Below are 16,679 nucleotides of genomic sequence, written 5' to 3'. Positions count from 1 at the left end.
CTAAGGACTCACTGTGCCACATGCACAGTGACTGAAAACATACATGTGGTATGTTTTAACATTAAAATCATGCAAACTATTATTAGGCTATGTCAAAAGCTTAGCGTTATATGCAAAAAATGGTATCTATAAAGGCTTTAGGCCTTTCTACACATTACTGCATACCCAGTTTAATATGCAACCTGATTTTATTTGTAGCAGGGGGTCCTTGGCTTAAAAAAAGTTGAAGACCTTTGACCTATGGGATTGTTAAATAACAAAATATCTGCTGATTGTTCATTTTTAAATGATCAGGTGCTGAAATTATAATAGCACATATGTAGGAGATTCAGCTTAGAATGTAAAGAGTGTTATGTCATTGATGAAGGGAGCCCAAAAGGTCAAAATTTAGGTATGTATGGCAAACAGGCTACTGGTTATTATGTTAAGCAAGTCATTGAATTGCTTATGTTTCCTGCCCATTCACCATTACAGAGGTTTTTCTTCCACATTTGGCTATATTAGACAGGACATATACCAATAACCAAGTGAACTTGGCCAGACAGCATTCCATGGTAGCCATGTTTGGTGTCCATGGAAATCTTTAAGAAAATATGTTCATTTAATCCTTAAATGGGTAAGCACATGTCAATATTTATGTACGTTAATGAATTGCTACGTAAAAATTAGAATTTCATGATTTTTTTTTTTTTTTTTTTTTTAATATTTCCTTTATTTTCCAATTTACACTTTTTATCTCCCGAGACATATTTAGAGAGAGGATTTTGAATGGAATTCCATTGCTAGGCAACAGCCTGGTCTCTTGTTAACTTCCGGTCATAGGTATAAATATCCTGTGATGTCATTCACTTACACTGCAACAGGAAATCAACTTGGCGTCATCTGGAATGATTATTTTTACAACTGGGAAGTGGTCTCTACATTTAACATGTTCCTCTTTATTCAACACTTCATGTTCAACTTGTTAAATATTTTACAAAAAATGGATTAGTTGCTTTCTTTCAGTTGTTTCTTAAAACTGAAAATATTTAACTCGGCCAGGCTAAGCATGGAGCAAAAAGTCATTATTGAGTATATTTAATCTGAAGTAAATAGTAAATAGTAGTTGTGATTAAGATTAGCATTTAAATAAAGGCTGATTGACAGTCATGGGGGTCAACATTTCCATTAATTTCCATTGCTCTGTGGGCTTCTTGCCGTGTGTGTGTTTGTGTCTTTGTCTGATGCTTGAATTGTTGGTCAGCTATGTTTCTAGTGTATATTTAACTTAACTTTTCTTATATTTAACTTTCCTAGTAATAATAAATAATAATAATACATTTTATTTATAATGCCCTTTACATTTCAAAAAGAAATCTCAAAGTGCTACAATTACTAGGGAGTTAAAAACATATTCCAGAATACAATACAAGTGACAAGCAATAATAAAACATCATAAAACTAAAATTAAAGCAATGACTGTTTAAAAGGCCTTTTGAAATAGTAGTGTCTTTAGGCCCTTCTTAAAAGTCTCCACAGTTTGTGGGCCCCTTAGGGACTCTGGTAGGGCGTTCCAGAGCCGTGGGGCGACTGCCTGGAAAGCCCTGTCTCCCATCCTAGACAGTTTGGTCCTTGGTTGGAGCAGGCGATAGGTGGAGATGGAGGAGCGGAGGTTTCGTGAGGTGGTGTGTGGGGAGAGGAGTTCACTGAGGTAGGTAGGGGCAGTTCCATGAATGCACTGGTGGGTAAGTAGACAGATTTTGTATTGAATTCTTTGTTTAATGGGCAGCCAGTGGAGGGATTTCAGGACCGGGGTGATGTGATCATATTTGCGCCTCCTCGTCAGGACCCGGGCAGCGCAATTTTGAATGTGCTGGAGCTTTTGCAGGCTCCTGCGAGGGATCCCGACGAGGAGGGCATTACAGTAGTCCAACCTGGAGGAGACAAAGGCATGGACACACTTCTCAGCATCTGGTTGGGAGAGGGAGGGGCGGAGTTTGGCAATGTTTTTGAGGTGAAGGAAGGAGACCTTACAAAGGTGGCGGATGTGGGTGTCAAATGTAAGATTTGAGTCTAGTCTGACTCCAAGGTTTGTAACAGAGGTAGACAGGGCGATGTGATGACCAAAAATGTCATCACATGACATTCACACATCACAACACAAAATGGATATACTGCTGAGGGAGGAGGACTGGGTTTGGTGTGGGGTACCGATCAGGATGGCTTCGGTTTTGCTGCTATTTAATTGAAGGAAGTTGTCAGACATCCATGCCCTTATCTCCTCCAGGCAATCAGTAGTACTAGTAGTACTTTTACCCAATGTTTAATATATATTTTTTAATTGTGATGTTATGTAAATATGTAATTTTACTTTTTGGGGTGACTTGTTACGATCTGTCTAGGGACTGCAGATGATAAATAGCCTTTTGGCCAACTCTGGCGTTTTCCCTCCTCCTGTACTCGGGTCAAATACAACCCCTTTAAAGAAAAGGTCTATTTCTGAAATATGGGTTTCTTTTTCACCAAATTACCACAAAAAATTGATTGGATTCCATAAAACGCTTTTTCCAAACAGTCTTTCACTTTCATTCCTGAATAAACTCATCAGTAACTTCCTCTGATCTTTACTATCAGTCAAAATAATTCATAATTTCTGCTTTTTTAACTCAAATCTTAGGTATTATTCTATATAAATTAGAGTTATTGACCATAAATTCAAAAAGTACTGTAAAACTCGTGGTAGTAAGGTGGTGTTTTGAAAAACTAAAAAAAGTCCACTAAAAAGGAAGTTTTTGACCCGGGAGGACAACACAAGGATCAATCACCGATTCACTGCACCGCACGTGCTTCGCGGTGCACGAGACTCACTGTGCATTAAAGTGTGTGTTTTGTGGCCCGTAGCTGCTGTTGCTGTTGAAAGTGACAGGTAAGCTACTTGTATTTATGTTGCTTAATAATTGTCGTTGCACCAGCCGCTGTGTTTTGTACCTTTTAATTGTTGTTGGTCGTTTATCTTCAATTATCTAAGTGTTGTCTCGGTCTCTTTTCTGGTTAATTCTCGCGAGTTTATCGTGAGGAAGATATTGTAGGCTATGTTTATAATTGATAATCCGTTAAATGCGCAGGTTTCACATTTCTAACGTTATATTAAATGAATTCGTTGTTGGTTAGGAGAACTTTACTGGGATGTTGTTCCATTAGTGCATAATATTAGCATGTCAATGCACATTAATTTGAAACTTAAAGTGGCTTTCATTTAATTGCACATGAGGTTACCTGCTTTTGTTGTTTCTATCTAATCTAATATGTACACACTAGTAATTGCAACATGCTTGAGCAAAATACTGATCTGTAGATAACCACCATGTGCTGCTTGAATGGTGTTTTCTCGTAAGAGCAATTCTTTCATGTCGGAAAGTTATTTCAATATGTCAAATTTCGCTTTAATTATGATATTTAAAAGATACAATGACTTTAAAGGGTCAAAAGGCTGGTCAAAGCCGGCGGTGGGGGAGGGGAGAGAAGAAACGTAGAGGTTCTGTAACTCACTGTAGCAATCAATTGAAATCTCACCGCCATCGGACCAACCGATGGAGAACGGGATTCCTCCGTGCATTTATAGTACGGAGCTAGTGTCTGTGTCCCACACACGGTGGGACGTTTATTAACATGACCGTCTACCAACGGATTTGGATTATGTCGACAACCATAAACAATATTCGTGGTGAAAATATGTATCTATTGCTGTTTTAAAGCATTAAATCGTCAATATTGAAGACACATCCTGGGCTGCAGAGCATGCTGGGAAATTATGTCGCGGGAGAAGTTAACGTTTAAACGAAGCATATTAACGTATGAGCAACAAGCACTGGTATTTGTATGAACTTTAAACAAAGACATTGTAGTGTAAAGTATTTGATAATGAAAATCTAATTCTTTATGACGCTAGCACGCCTGGCTGGGGATCGAAGAGGATTTAAGAGTCGAGAGAGAAATCCGTCTTCACAGTCACCATCTATACAAGCAAGAAATGCATGCAGGTCACAAAGACCAAGCAGTAGTCGCTACGTTACAACAGCTAATCAGTAAGTTGATGGTGCCTTTTGGCGTCTGTTTTATTTAATAACCCATAAAGCGGAACGGTCATGAAGCGACAAGACGCATGCGCAATGGAACAACTTTAAACCTGGACTTGTTTTGCTCTGGGTTGGCCCAAAGGTTTTGCCTGATTCAAAGATCCTTCTTGCACCACCTATCACCTTTCAAACATGGAGTCAACTCAAAGTATTATATAATATTTGGTAAAGAAAAGCATTAAAACAGTACAGTACATTTTAAAAAAAAAAATCCTTAAATAGGCTATATAAATAGCCTTAAAAAATTAATGCCAAAACAAACAGATTGGTCACATTATCTGAGTTTATACAGTAAATAAAGACAATACATATTACAAAAAGCTTGCACTCACTTTCATACATAAATGATTATGCCTTGGTGGTCCTGCACTTTTTCACATTGAGGTGACTAAACCTAAATGATACACACTGAACACACACTTAGTCTGTGTTGACCCTCCCTATCTGCTACCTATCCATCAAATTTCTCAAACCCAACAACTGCATCTTCCATAACTTAATGCATTGCTTTAATGGTTTAAATTCTGAACCAGTAGCCTAACCGATCCAGTTTCAGCCCGAATTGATTCTGATCCAACTCTGCCACATCTTTTCAACCCATGTGATGATCTGTTTGGGGAATATGTGAAACTTCCCCATTGATTACAATTCATGTAATACACTCCCTTGGGAAACACTGAATCAGTGTATGCCAACATAAACAACTCTCATTTTAACCTTTTGATCATGTCAGTAGACAACCATAATAAACACAGATTATTATGTGTCTTGTAAGGGCTTCCTGAGATAGTATTTCTTGATAGGCTTCATATTTGTTGTGTGATAATGACCTACTGTGGTCAAATGTTATTACCTTTGATAGCATAGACTCTACATTCAGATACATTTTAGCTTTGTTCAAAGCAGGTTATTATTAAACAATATATGCCAAATTAGTAACTTGTTACAATCCACATGCACACTTTTAATACATTCAGAAAAATTGATGAGGGGTTTATTAACAAGAGAAAATAAAGTGTTTTCCTAAGCACTAGATGGCAGTATTGATCCAGAATGAGCTGCTCACATTGGCCTGCAGTTCATTGTCAACCCACTTTGTGATCCAGCACACTTGTTGAACACACCAAGTGTTGGTAAAGGCTCAGCTATGGACATTTGTCTTTATGCCTGAGGGGACTCAGCTGACAGCCTGATGTCACTTTTCATACATAGCTGAAAAGCATCTTAGCCCGCGGCTCTTAAAGGCTCGTGATGATGCCTTTGACAACAAATAACACTGGGTCAGCTCAGGGCAGCTGGTAGCTATGATATATACTTTTAATACACTAGATCTGTTTTCAATGCATGTTCAATCCCCAGTGACTTGTGCACTAACATTGTGCATTGCATGTATAATGTCATGGTGCCAATTCAGATGTATACGGCATGTGAATATAATGCCTGAAAGTACACAATGTGCTTAAATAGTGCATTTGTCAATACTGAGGGGTACAAATATATGTAGAACATAACATTAAAATGAAGAAGCCCTTAAGCTGAGAAGCCTTTGACACCGGGATGATGTACAAACTGCCAGTGCAGTATGTTAATGAATACAGTTTACAGACTTTATCGCAGTAATTAGAAATAGTTTTGTGCTTGTGGGCAAGGTTTGGGAAAAAAAGACAAGTCAACTGAGGTGATTCCACTCAATGATTATGTTGTTGGTTCTTATAAAACGTATGAAGACATTAGAGTTAAGGATAAATATTTGATTGTGATCAAGAGACATTTGTTTATGCACAGAGCTTCAACACCTATTATTTTCTCTACACCTACAACATATTTATATAGAACAAATAAACAATAATTATTCTCACAGGGGCCATATAGTAGTCTTTTTACCTTCATTATTAAGTAAAACCAGAACATTACCTGTATTTATGAAACAGAAAACCTTTCAATCACACTCTGTATTTGCTTATACGGTGATGTACAGCACATCTGTTCTTGACTGCTAGGCAAAGAATACATTCATCATGTCATAAACAAAAGTCCTGCAGCGGGCTCCTTTTAAAATTCCCATGGAGTTGAAAGTACCTCTGCGGTGTAATCTATTGACTAGTGTAGTCAGCAGAGTACAAGCGTACCTCATTGACGTATGCCCAAGAGACCCTGTACTTATTTACTGTAGGGATGGAGCACTGGGACTGTGGTCAAACATGATTATGATTCTTTGGGTAAAATGTATTTGGCGTGTATTTTGACTTTTAAGTTTGGCACCTTGTCCCATCCGCTAACATCGATGAGGTGGGATTTATGACTGATACTGCAGTCAGCCCCCAGGGGGCGACTGAGATGTTGTGACTTCACTTATTTAGGCTGAAGCCCATTTCTCCATCTTACCCCTACCCCTTACCCCTTACACCTACCCCTTGGCCCTTGAAACCTAGGGGTAAGGGGTAAGGGGTAAGGGGTAGGGGTAAAAACATCCCCCTATGAAATAGGACACCACTTGGTTCTATCACCGTACAGAATTGATCACAAACTTCCAAGATGCCGTCTCTGTGTGTCAATTGTGTGGGTTTTGACAACATTGTCAAATGCATTTATCTATTTATATATTTTATAGTTATTTATATTCACTTTGGTGGTGCAGAGGCAGACGTTGTTATCTTTGTAGTACTTAGGTCTGTTTGCAATACATATGTGTATACACATGTATCATGTATACATACATATAGATCATGTATACATGGTGTGTTGTATATCTGTTTCAGGTATCACCGTTTGAATGTCATTGATGTTCAGAAAAATATTTTGTTAACAAAAATCAGTCTTTAGTGCCAATAAATTAAACATAACAGGCAAAAAACATTACATAAAATGATGTTACAGAACCATTATCAACTATTAGAACCATAACTAATATGTCACACACATAAAAAGTCACTCGTATGTGTTAAACTAAAGAAATACACACAAGACCACAAACAAATTAACTACAGCTGTTATATAGCTGATATTCCAGACCAGTCGGAAGCCTGTTGGCCAGTAACCCCCCCGCCCTCACATTTCATCAGTGTCCCATATCAAAACCAACAACAATACACAAATGCATGAACAATGAACAGGAATTAATCACAAATGGTTACAATCATACAGTACCAATGCAATAATGAATGGGTACAACACAAACACATGATTTAAGAAACTTCTGCTCGTTTTCAGCCCCAAAGAGGATCAGCTGCTGTGGGACATGCGGGACTGTTGTGCTAATCAACGTTAGCAATTAGCGTAAGCATAGAAAGCTAGCAATTTATAAAAAGTTTCAGTTAGGAACATGGTTGCAAGTATATATGCACAGGACTGCATAGACAACAGAACAAGACTGTCGTAATTTTTAAATCAATTATTTAAGCCGAAAATACTTACATTTATGCGTCTCTCTGGTCGATGGGCAGCCATTGTTGCCTGTTGCACAATGTTTATCGCTACCCCTCAGTTTCAAGTATGCTGGCGTTCTCTCTAGATTTTTTCATTCACTGTCTATGGTTCCTAGGGCCATACACCCCTTACCCCTCGATCACAAAAAGTATTGGGACATCACTAGGTCCCGCGTGAACGCGCAAAAACGAGGGGAAGGGGCAAGGGGTAGGGGTAAGATACAGAAATGAGATTCAGTCTATGGATTAGTTTTAATATTGTCACCTATTGTTAATGTAGTCTTTGTCTTGCGCAAAATGTCCTTTTTAGTTTTAGTCATATTTAGTCGTTTACATATGTTTTTCTGTTAGTCGAGTTTTAGTCAACCAAAAGTCTCGTCATTTTAGTGAAAGGAGAACTCTGGTATCTTAGTGAAGGTTTAGTCAAAACACTTTAGTCTCTTTTAAAATTTATTTCTGATAACCATTTCAGTCAAATAGTGTTTCACACATCTCAAATATTGGTTAAATGTCACAATTCCCTGACAAAATAAACTTGTTGAATGATATTTGTTTTTGGTTGATTGCAACTTTGTTAAACGCATCTGGCTTTATATCGAGCCTCATCCTTCATGAAAATACATTTGTTCACAGACACATGTTAGATAAGGACCAGGGCTCCTGGGCTCTACAGCACCTTGTTTCACAGACACATGTTAGATAAGCGCCAGGGGTCCCGGGCTCTACAGCACCTTGTTTCACAGACACATGTTAGATAAGCGCCAGGGCTCCCGGGCTCTACAGCACCTTGTTTCACAGACACATGTTAGATAAGGACCAGGGCTCCTGGGCTCTACAGCACCTTGTTACACAGACACATGTTAGATAAGGACCAGGGCTCCTGGGCTCTACAGCACCTTGTTTCACAGACACATGTTAGATAAGGACCAGGGGTCCCGGGCTCTACAGCACCTTGTTTCACAGACAAATGTTAAATAACCTCCCTCACCTGGGCCACATCGCTACCTGGATGTGTGACAGCTAGGTGAAAAAAGGGGACACGCCGAATCTCTAGTTGAACCGCAGCCAAGGCACACCTGATTGAACCGCGACGCTCCAAAACGGACAGTTCTATCTTATGACGAAAAACTAGAGATGATTGTAGACGAAAATGAAGAGAGATTTTATCTTAGTGTTTATTTTATGCAAAACATTTTAGTCTTGTCTTTTTTTTCATCAACAAGTATGCATGTTGATTTAGTCAGCGTTTTTGGACATTGGTGCAGTCTCGTCCTCGTCCTCGTCTTCATCATGGAAAAAAAGCGCGTTGACAAACATATTTAGTCTCGTCTGACGAAGTTAACACTGTTATGCATCAACAGCTGAAACTAAAACAATACCCCTAAACTGTACCGATATCTGCTATACCTGCTTTAACAGCATGTTAGCGTTATCGTTGAGAGCATGAAAGCATGGCATGCTGACGATAGCCCAAGTACAGGCTCAATGAGACTCTTGTTTGGGTACAATGCAACCCTTGAGATACAAAATGTCCATGAGAAATGAATTTGAAATGGAAAGTGAGGTAGAAGGAAAAATGAGATTGAAACCATTACATCATTGGTCTAAATAATAACTGACTATGAGTATAGCATGACCTCAAGACATGGCATCCACTAACTTGTCAGTCTCCCCGTGCACAATGATCAGTGTGAGCATATTTTTATGAGCAGCACTAATCTGTCTCCCATCACACAACATCTCCCCGCTGCTGTGATGGGCCATGAAAATAAAGAACTCCAGTTAAAACATAGTTGTGGTGATGTTAGAGGGATGCATTTACAAGAAGAGATTTTGATTGGAACAGTTTGTTCAGAAAGCAAAATGAAAAGAAATTGCTTTGGTGTCAGGGGGAGGATGTGTTTTTGTTGAGATAAATTTCCCACACACTGTTGCTCTGATTTAGCTATTCTTCCAAGGCTCCATTCAATGAGCCGCGCTGCTATTTTAAAATCCAACTCTCAGCTTGACTTCAATTTTAAATCTCAGGTTTGGTGCTGTTCTTTTTCTTGTCTTTATACGAAACTAGTGAAACAATACCTTCTAACCCAAAGCAAACTCTTCCGCCTCATGCTAGCTTCAACTGACACACTGACAAGACTTTAGATTTTCAGTTTAGTTTATTTTGAACATGTTCAAAAATCAAAAAATTTGAAGATAAAAAAGATGTACATTTCAGCAAAATCTTCCAAAATGATTGTAAATGATTCAAATAAGGATTCCCATGTTCAGGAGTTGGAACATGTTTCTCGTCCTACCCCCTTTTTCCGTTGATGCTTCCCTTATTTGTACAGTATAGCTACCTAGCTACCTACACGCACATGTATACACACATTGGTACATATGCACATTTTTTCCATCTATCTACTTCTTTTCCTTAAATCTTAACACATGCAGCTTAACTTGCACTCCATGCTCAGTTCCTTGCCATTAGTAGTGAGTGTGTGTGCATGCGAGCAGACACCAGGAGGATGTCACGCATTAGGCGGGACACCGACTTGTCCCGCTGATGTGCTCCTTCTCTTCTAGCTGTGTGGTAATTGCTCCACAAATCACAATGACTGCCGGAGGAAGCGGAGAGACTGCAGGCCTCGACGCCATTCACCATTTAGGAGTGGGTTGCCATGGCCACAGATGCACTTCAACTTGCTGGGAATAAGACTACTGTAATTAATGCTAATGATCAGCTAGCACACATGCATTTTGTTAGATACAACAGCGCGAATGCAAACACACTCTTTTTCTTCTCGTACAGTATATCAATACCTTCCCTCAGAATTTTTAAATCCAGTTTTAAGGCAGAAAAACAAGGATTTTCATTTATATCTCTGGCTAATAATCAAATGTTACACTCCTTTTTATTTACCAAGACATGCCCATTAAGTCCTCTGTAGCAAACAACAATCAAATGTTTTTTTCAACTGTCTACTTTCACGAGGATCTGACCCCACCTTTTACGATAACGTTTTTAAATGGCTGTTGATTGGAGCTGTTGCACTAGAATAGCCTGCGGAGCCTTGGTGGGTGGTAAATGCCATTCTCTATACTGCCTCTCTCAGCCTCTTAATTGACGGCCTGCGCCTCAGAAGCACCCACTAACAGGAATAAGGATGATATAAAAGCTGCTTGAGTTGACTATTTTGTAACTCCTAAATTAAGGTGTTAATAGGCAGAAACACATAGGTCACAGTGCAAATGCTTGGTAATGAGAATTTGTTTCAAGGCATATAGGATGTGTGCCATCAGTATAGACAATTTCCTGTCTTCCTGTCACTTGTTGTCTCTTTCATCTCTCTTAATCTCTTTCATCTTTATCTCAGGCATCCTGGTCTCACAGAAATCTGTGAAATAATCACAAACTGTTAACATCGAATTACGTTGGTGGTGGCACGGAATGTCGGCCACCACGGAAACCAATGCCAAAGTCAAGGCAATGAGAAGATGACGAGCATTGGGAGCAACTATGGTGGCGAGTAGTATGAAAGCCCGAACATCCACATAAGGAGGTTGGTTGGGGTGGTGTATGGATCAAACGCGGGATTTTCACCTGGTAGACCGGGGATCGCGTCCTGGTGTGTTTCCTAAAGTTGCTTTCTTCTTTTCCTAAACCTATCCGTACAATTCTTCACGGACAGGCTGGGTATTCCGGGTATTCATGTACTGTATATGGGTATCAGACAAGGTATTCACAGCAAGTAACGACTCAAATCTAATAATGATAATTGGGGTTGTGTTTATTAATAAAGCCTCAGCCTTGGAAGAAAAACTAAAAATGTACAATCCCATTATTTTTGCATTGAAAATAAAAATAATAAAATGTCACTGGCTACCGAAACCTATAATTATACAACAGTACAGAGTGGTACTGACAACGCTTTCAGCAGGCTACTTGCTGTACCTGAACTAAACAATAACTGCACTCTGATGGAAGACAGACAGACTGACAGGCTAGGATTTTTTTGGTTGAACTTTTGGTTATAGTTGTTGATATAATTAGTATTAATAACTTCCCGGTCTGTTAGCACGTTAAGAGTGGTACCAGTGGTACCAATGTATGCCTTATTTTATTTTTTTTTCCGATTATTTCACAAAAACTTAGCTAAAACATTGAGATTTCATGGTTGATGGGAGGACAACACAAGGGTTAAGCATGTGAATCCTGGCTCTGAGAGGAGGGACTCCGTTCTGTTAGGCTTTTGTTTAGACTGACTCCCATGAAAGGCACCTATCTATGCTATCCATGCTATTCACTGTTGGAAAGATAATTTGATTGTCTACAAGCGCCATGATTAACGTGGTAATAGCACATGGCAGCTTGTTCTACAATGGCTGCGCGGAGACATGACTAAGCCCACAGACCATCCCCACTGGGAGCGCTTGCTGGCCGCCAGGGGCTGGCCCGTGGTTAAAAACTAAACAGAAAAAAGTAGTGACATAATTAAAGGACTTGAATTGTAAATGAATTGATTTCAACATGAATTGTAGAAGTAGACAGAGCAATTCAGATTTCATTTCATTTCTATTAGGGCTGTCAATCGATTACAATATTTAATTGGGATTAATCGCATGATTGTCCATAGGTAGCTCGCAAAACCACAGACTTATGTCTTGTTCATGGACTCGCGGCGCTGCGCTGCTAAAGGAGAACAGGGGAAACACCGGAAAGGATATTTTGCGTTATTTTAAACAAACAGGAAACAGTGATGTAGGAAACTGCCTTTCAGATTAAATGACTTATTATTGGAGCGTTGCGGTTAACCCCTGGTCACTGCTGTATCACTTCCTGATTTCAAAACCTAGAGGGGCCCAAGGACCAAATCCCACAACACGTGTGCATTAACCATGCATAATTAGAATTTTTGCTGTTAAAAAAAAGAAAGTGTTAACTCGTTATAATGGCCTTAATCTTGACAGCCCTAATTTCTGTGACCTACGGACAAAATGTAAAATATAGCCCAGGTTTTGCAACATAACCAGACTCAAACCCAGCAGCCCTACATCTTACAACTTTTCATGTAACGTTTGACTGTTTCTTAAGCATGACAGTTTCTCTGGGACATTATGTGGCATCCAAAGCATTTTAAGCATTTTTCACGGGCCCTCAGATCCACCACAGCCGGTCTCCTCTTTGTCCCCAAGTCAAAGCTCCGCAGTTTTGGGGACCAAGCCTTTTCCAGGGCAGCTCCAAGGCTGTGGAACTCCCTCCCCCATGAGATCCGCATCTCTGAGTCCCTCACCATTTTTCAGTCCCGTCTGAAGACCCATCTTTTCTGTTCTGCCTATCCTTAGTTTCTTTTTTTTTTTGTTTGTTTTTTAAAACTGTCTCTACTCTGTTAAGCAACTTTGAGCTCGGGAAAAGCGCTATACAAATTCAATTTATTATTATTATTATTATTATTATTATTATTATTAAAGCATTTTAGAGAACGCTGAAAAGGCTTGTTTCATCCTGTCGGATATTGCTCTGCTTCTCCTGCTGACCCTAGAAAAGGAGACACGTGAATGTGTGCCACATGCAAAAGTGTCACTTTAATAAAATATAAACAGAGAAATTCATTTGGGGCAGCAGTAGGTCCGTGACTGCGTCATCTGACTACAAGCCTTCTTATAAAACACAGTTAGGAGATGAATAACCCAACATGAATCTCTCTGACACCAGAGGATGTTCCTATTCTCATCAAATTTTGTCTTTATAATGAGATGGAAAAGAGAACTGCTTTGCCTAATGTTATGTGCTGATCCATCTTTATCAAGCACGACATCGAGAGCCAAGCTGGCATCCTCCGCGACTGAACCACTGCCAATAAAACCAATCAGAGCGTGGAGAGACCCACCTCCGGCAAGAGAGAGAGATAGAGTAAGATTGCATGGATGGGAGGAGGAGGGGTGAAATAAGGGAGCGGAGGAGGAATAAAAAGTCTTTAAGTCACACTCCATGATGCCTCTCAAGGACACAGGGAGAATTCCTCCGAGGCACATCACTTGTTTGGAGAGAAGTCTTACTTTGACATTTTTCTCTTTACTACGCACCTCACATAAATGCAGCTCAGCAAATCACATTGAGCCATGATAGAGAGAGGTTAAAAAAAGGGCTGTTGTGTATGTTGGAAAAAGCCCAGTCTTTGATATATTGAGTTTTGTTGGGCTTGTGTTCAATTCTAAGGAAGTTTAAGGGTGCACTTGGGAGCCTTTGTATATTCTGATGTCTTTACATTTTAAAATTCAAGGGTTTCAACTTTATTCTGATCTGTGTGGATTTTCAAAGGCAGATAAAGTCTTTGAACCTATACTACCAAAGCCTTGTTCGCTTTGGAAAATGTATGTGATTAAAACAAACAAACAGCGCATTCTACAATACACAAACTGCATCTTATCCATGAGACTTTGAAAATCTCTGATCTACAAAGTATATGGTATGACACTGTGGCCCCAGTCATGACTGTGACAACGCACCCCTCATTTTGGCAAATTTGATCCCATGAGAAATATGCAGAATTGGCTATTAGTAGATCCCATTTGCAACGATTCCAATGGATGTACAGCCAACGATCACATCATTATGTTGTCAATAAAGGAAATTATAAAAAAAAAGATAACTCTCAAGGAGCATCTTATTCTTCTGTGATTTTTAAGTAATTTATGGATGATTATATGGAGTCACACGGAATCCAACAATATGTGTTCACTATAATAATCTGTGTGTGGATTAGATTGAGTTATGACTCCAAGGAGTGCGATTTCCATTGCTAATGACTCCCAAAACACATTCACTTTAACCCTGTGATTTCAAACACGTTACGGTAACACGTGACTGATGTGGCAGTCTTAATCATGTGACAGTTCTGTTTAAGGTCGCAGCATTGAACACTAAGTTAACGTTGTGAAACTAACTGGTCAAGGTTATAGGCAACACAAATACGTCAGTTAGGGATAGGAAATCTTCAGGTATTGGCTTAAAAACAGTGACATAAATTACTGAAATGGGAAAGAACGTCACAGACGTACCAACATCACGGAATTAGGTCCGTCAACGGCTCCAATCTCCTCCGAGATAGATATATATATATATATATATATATATATATATATATATATATATATATATATATATATATATATATATATATATATATATATATATATATAAATATGTGTGTGTACTGTATACGTGTAAATGTAGTGTGTGTATGTATGTATGTATCTATCTATCTCTATATATATATATCTATATATATATATATATAGATATATCTAAATCTATATCTATATCAATTAATTAATTGTGCTTCCGTGCCCCATACTTTGGATCTGTTTTGTTGTTGTGTTGTCTCCTGCATGCAGCGATCTTGCTTTCCTCTTTCTCTGTTCTTTTTTTTCTCTTTCCTCCTCTCAGGTATGGTTTCTGTGTGTGTCCCCCTTTGGGGAGCTGTGGGTGGTGAGCTGGAATGCTGTTCACAGTGGTGCTCCCCCTAAGTCCCCCTAAAACTCCCCATCTCTCCATGCCGTACTAACCCAATTTTACAGCGGCCCACATTGTGAGCAGCCAGGTAGTCAGTTATTTTTAGTTTTTAACAGTCAAGCGCTCTTACTAATGTATTTTATTTTTTTACAGAATATATATCAATATCTGTACAACAAGGCACTCATTATTGCATCAGCGTCACTCATCCTTGTGTGCAACACCTTTTATCAACCTGTCACATTGGACTCTGTCAACATCTATTAAGGGAACAATGTACCATTTCTGATGACATCATGACGTGTGAAAATTAATTCTAGTATGCAGACTAAAAAGGTGCTGTACGCGTGGGGGAAGAGAGGGGAAATGGACCCCCTACTGTACACTTTACTGACTCACGTCTGCTGTTACCCTGACCTTTATGCAAATGTGTGATTAACTCGTCAAAGACGTCAATAACACAATTGTGCGTCATTGTGTCAGTACACCTTAACTGGCTGAGCTGGAGAAAGGAAAGGGAATGAGGCAGCACGCTGGAAATGCCAGCATGTTTCCCGTATCTGCTGAGGCGAAAGGTTTAACTACAGAGCTGATTTGATTATTGCCATTCCTTGAGAACAAGTCTTAGTCAGAAATCAATCACCTTTAGCCCAGTCAGGCTGCCTTACACCGGTGGGGTATTCTATTAGTAGATTTAAACCCATGGTTGCAGCTGTAGCTGACAGTCCTGCTTTAAGCCTCTTGTTGTCTTCGGCTCAGATTTGACCCCTTTCCAAAACGTTTCTATATCAGAAATTTGGGTTAATAATAATAATCAGTTCACTACTTCCATTGAATTTGTGTTTTTTTGCCTATTTTAAAGCACTTGGAGAAAAAAGAAGAGAACTTTTAAAAAATGTGTAAAAAAAAGAAGAGAGAAAGATGTCAAAGGGACAAAAAGAAAAGTTTGGAGAAAAACCCACAAGAATGTTAAAAGGCTCAGAAAAAGTCAATAAATGTTGAAAAAGTGACAAAAACTTGGGGGGAAAGCCACAAAAGGGTAGAAAAAGATGTTCAAAACCTTGATTTAAAAAAAAGAAAGAATTCCAGGTTAGTTGGAAGACAGCACGAGGGTTAATATCCTTTACACTTCAAATGACATCTGTGGTTGTTACAAAGCATTTGTCTAAAGTATTGGTCTCGCTTTGCCGGACCTTCCTCCACGGCGCTGCGGTTGAGGGTCTGGGGTGTCCACACAGCATTCCAGGAGGGTTAAAAACGTGCTCTGGTTTATTGGCATTGCTTTAAACCCACGGCTGTGCGGCGTACAGACCAATGGTGCCTCTGCAAAATAACCTCGGGAAGGAACGTTTCAGTAGAACGTGGAAATTCAAAGGTTGTTTTAGTTGTGCAACAGAAAACTCAGATTGGAAAGGTGGTCTAGCTAGCTGTCTGGATTTACCCTGAAGAGATCTGACGAGCAGTTAACCATAGTCCTCAGAAATCCACCTGACTTTAAAATGCCAACAAAAAGAATGCCGAATATAACGGAGGAACATCCAAAAGAAGATCCGGCGGCACCAGAGCAATCCCGGAAGTGGAACGTTGTGTATATAGACTTCTGCAGTATTGATGTAGTAATAATAATAACTGTTAGATATG

Source organism: Etheostoma cragini, chromosome 22 (assembly GCF_013103735.1).
Source record: "Etheostoma cragini isolate CJK2018 chromosome 22, CSU_Ecrag_1.0, whole genome shotgun sequence".
NCBI lineage: Eukaryota > Metazoa > Chordata > Actinopteri > Perciformes > Percidae > Etheostoma > Etheostoma cragini.
The sequence above is the reverse complement of the archived record's forward strand: the minus strand, read 5'-3'. Positions refer to the sequence as shown.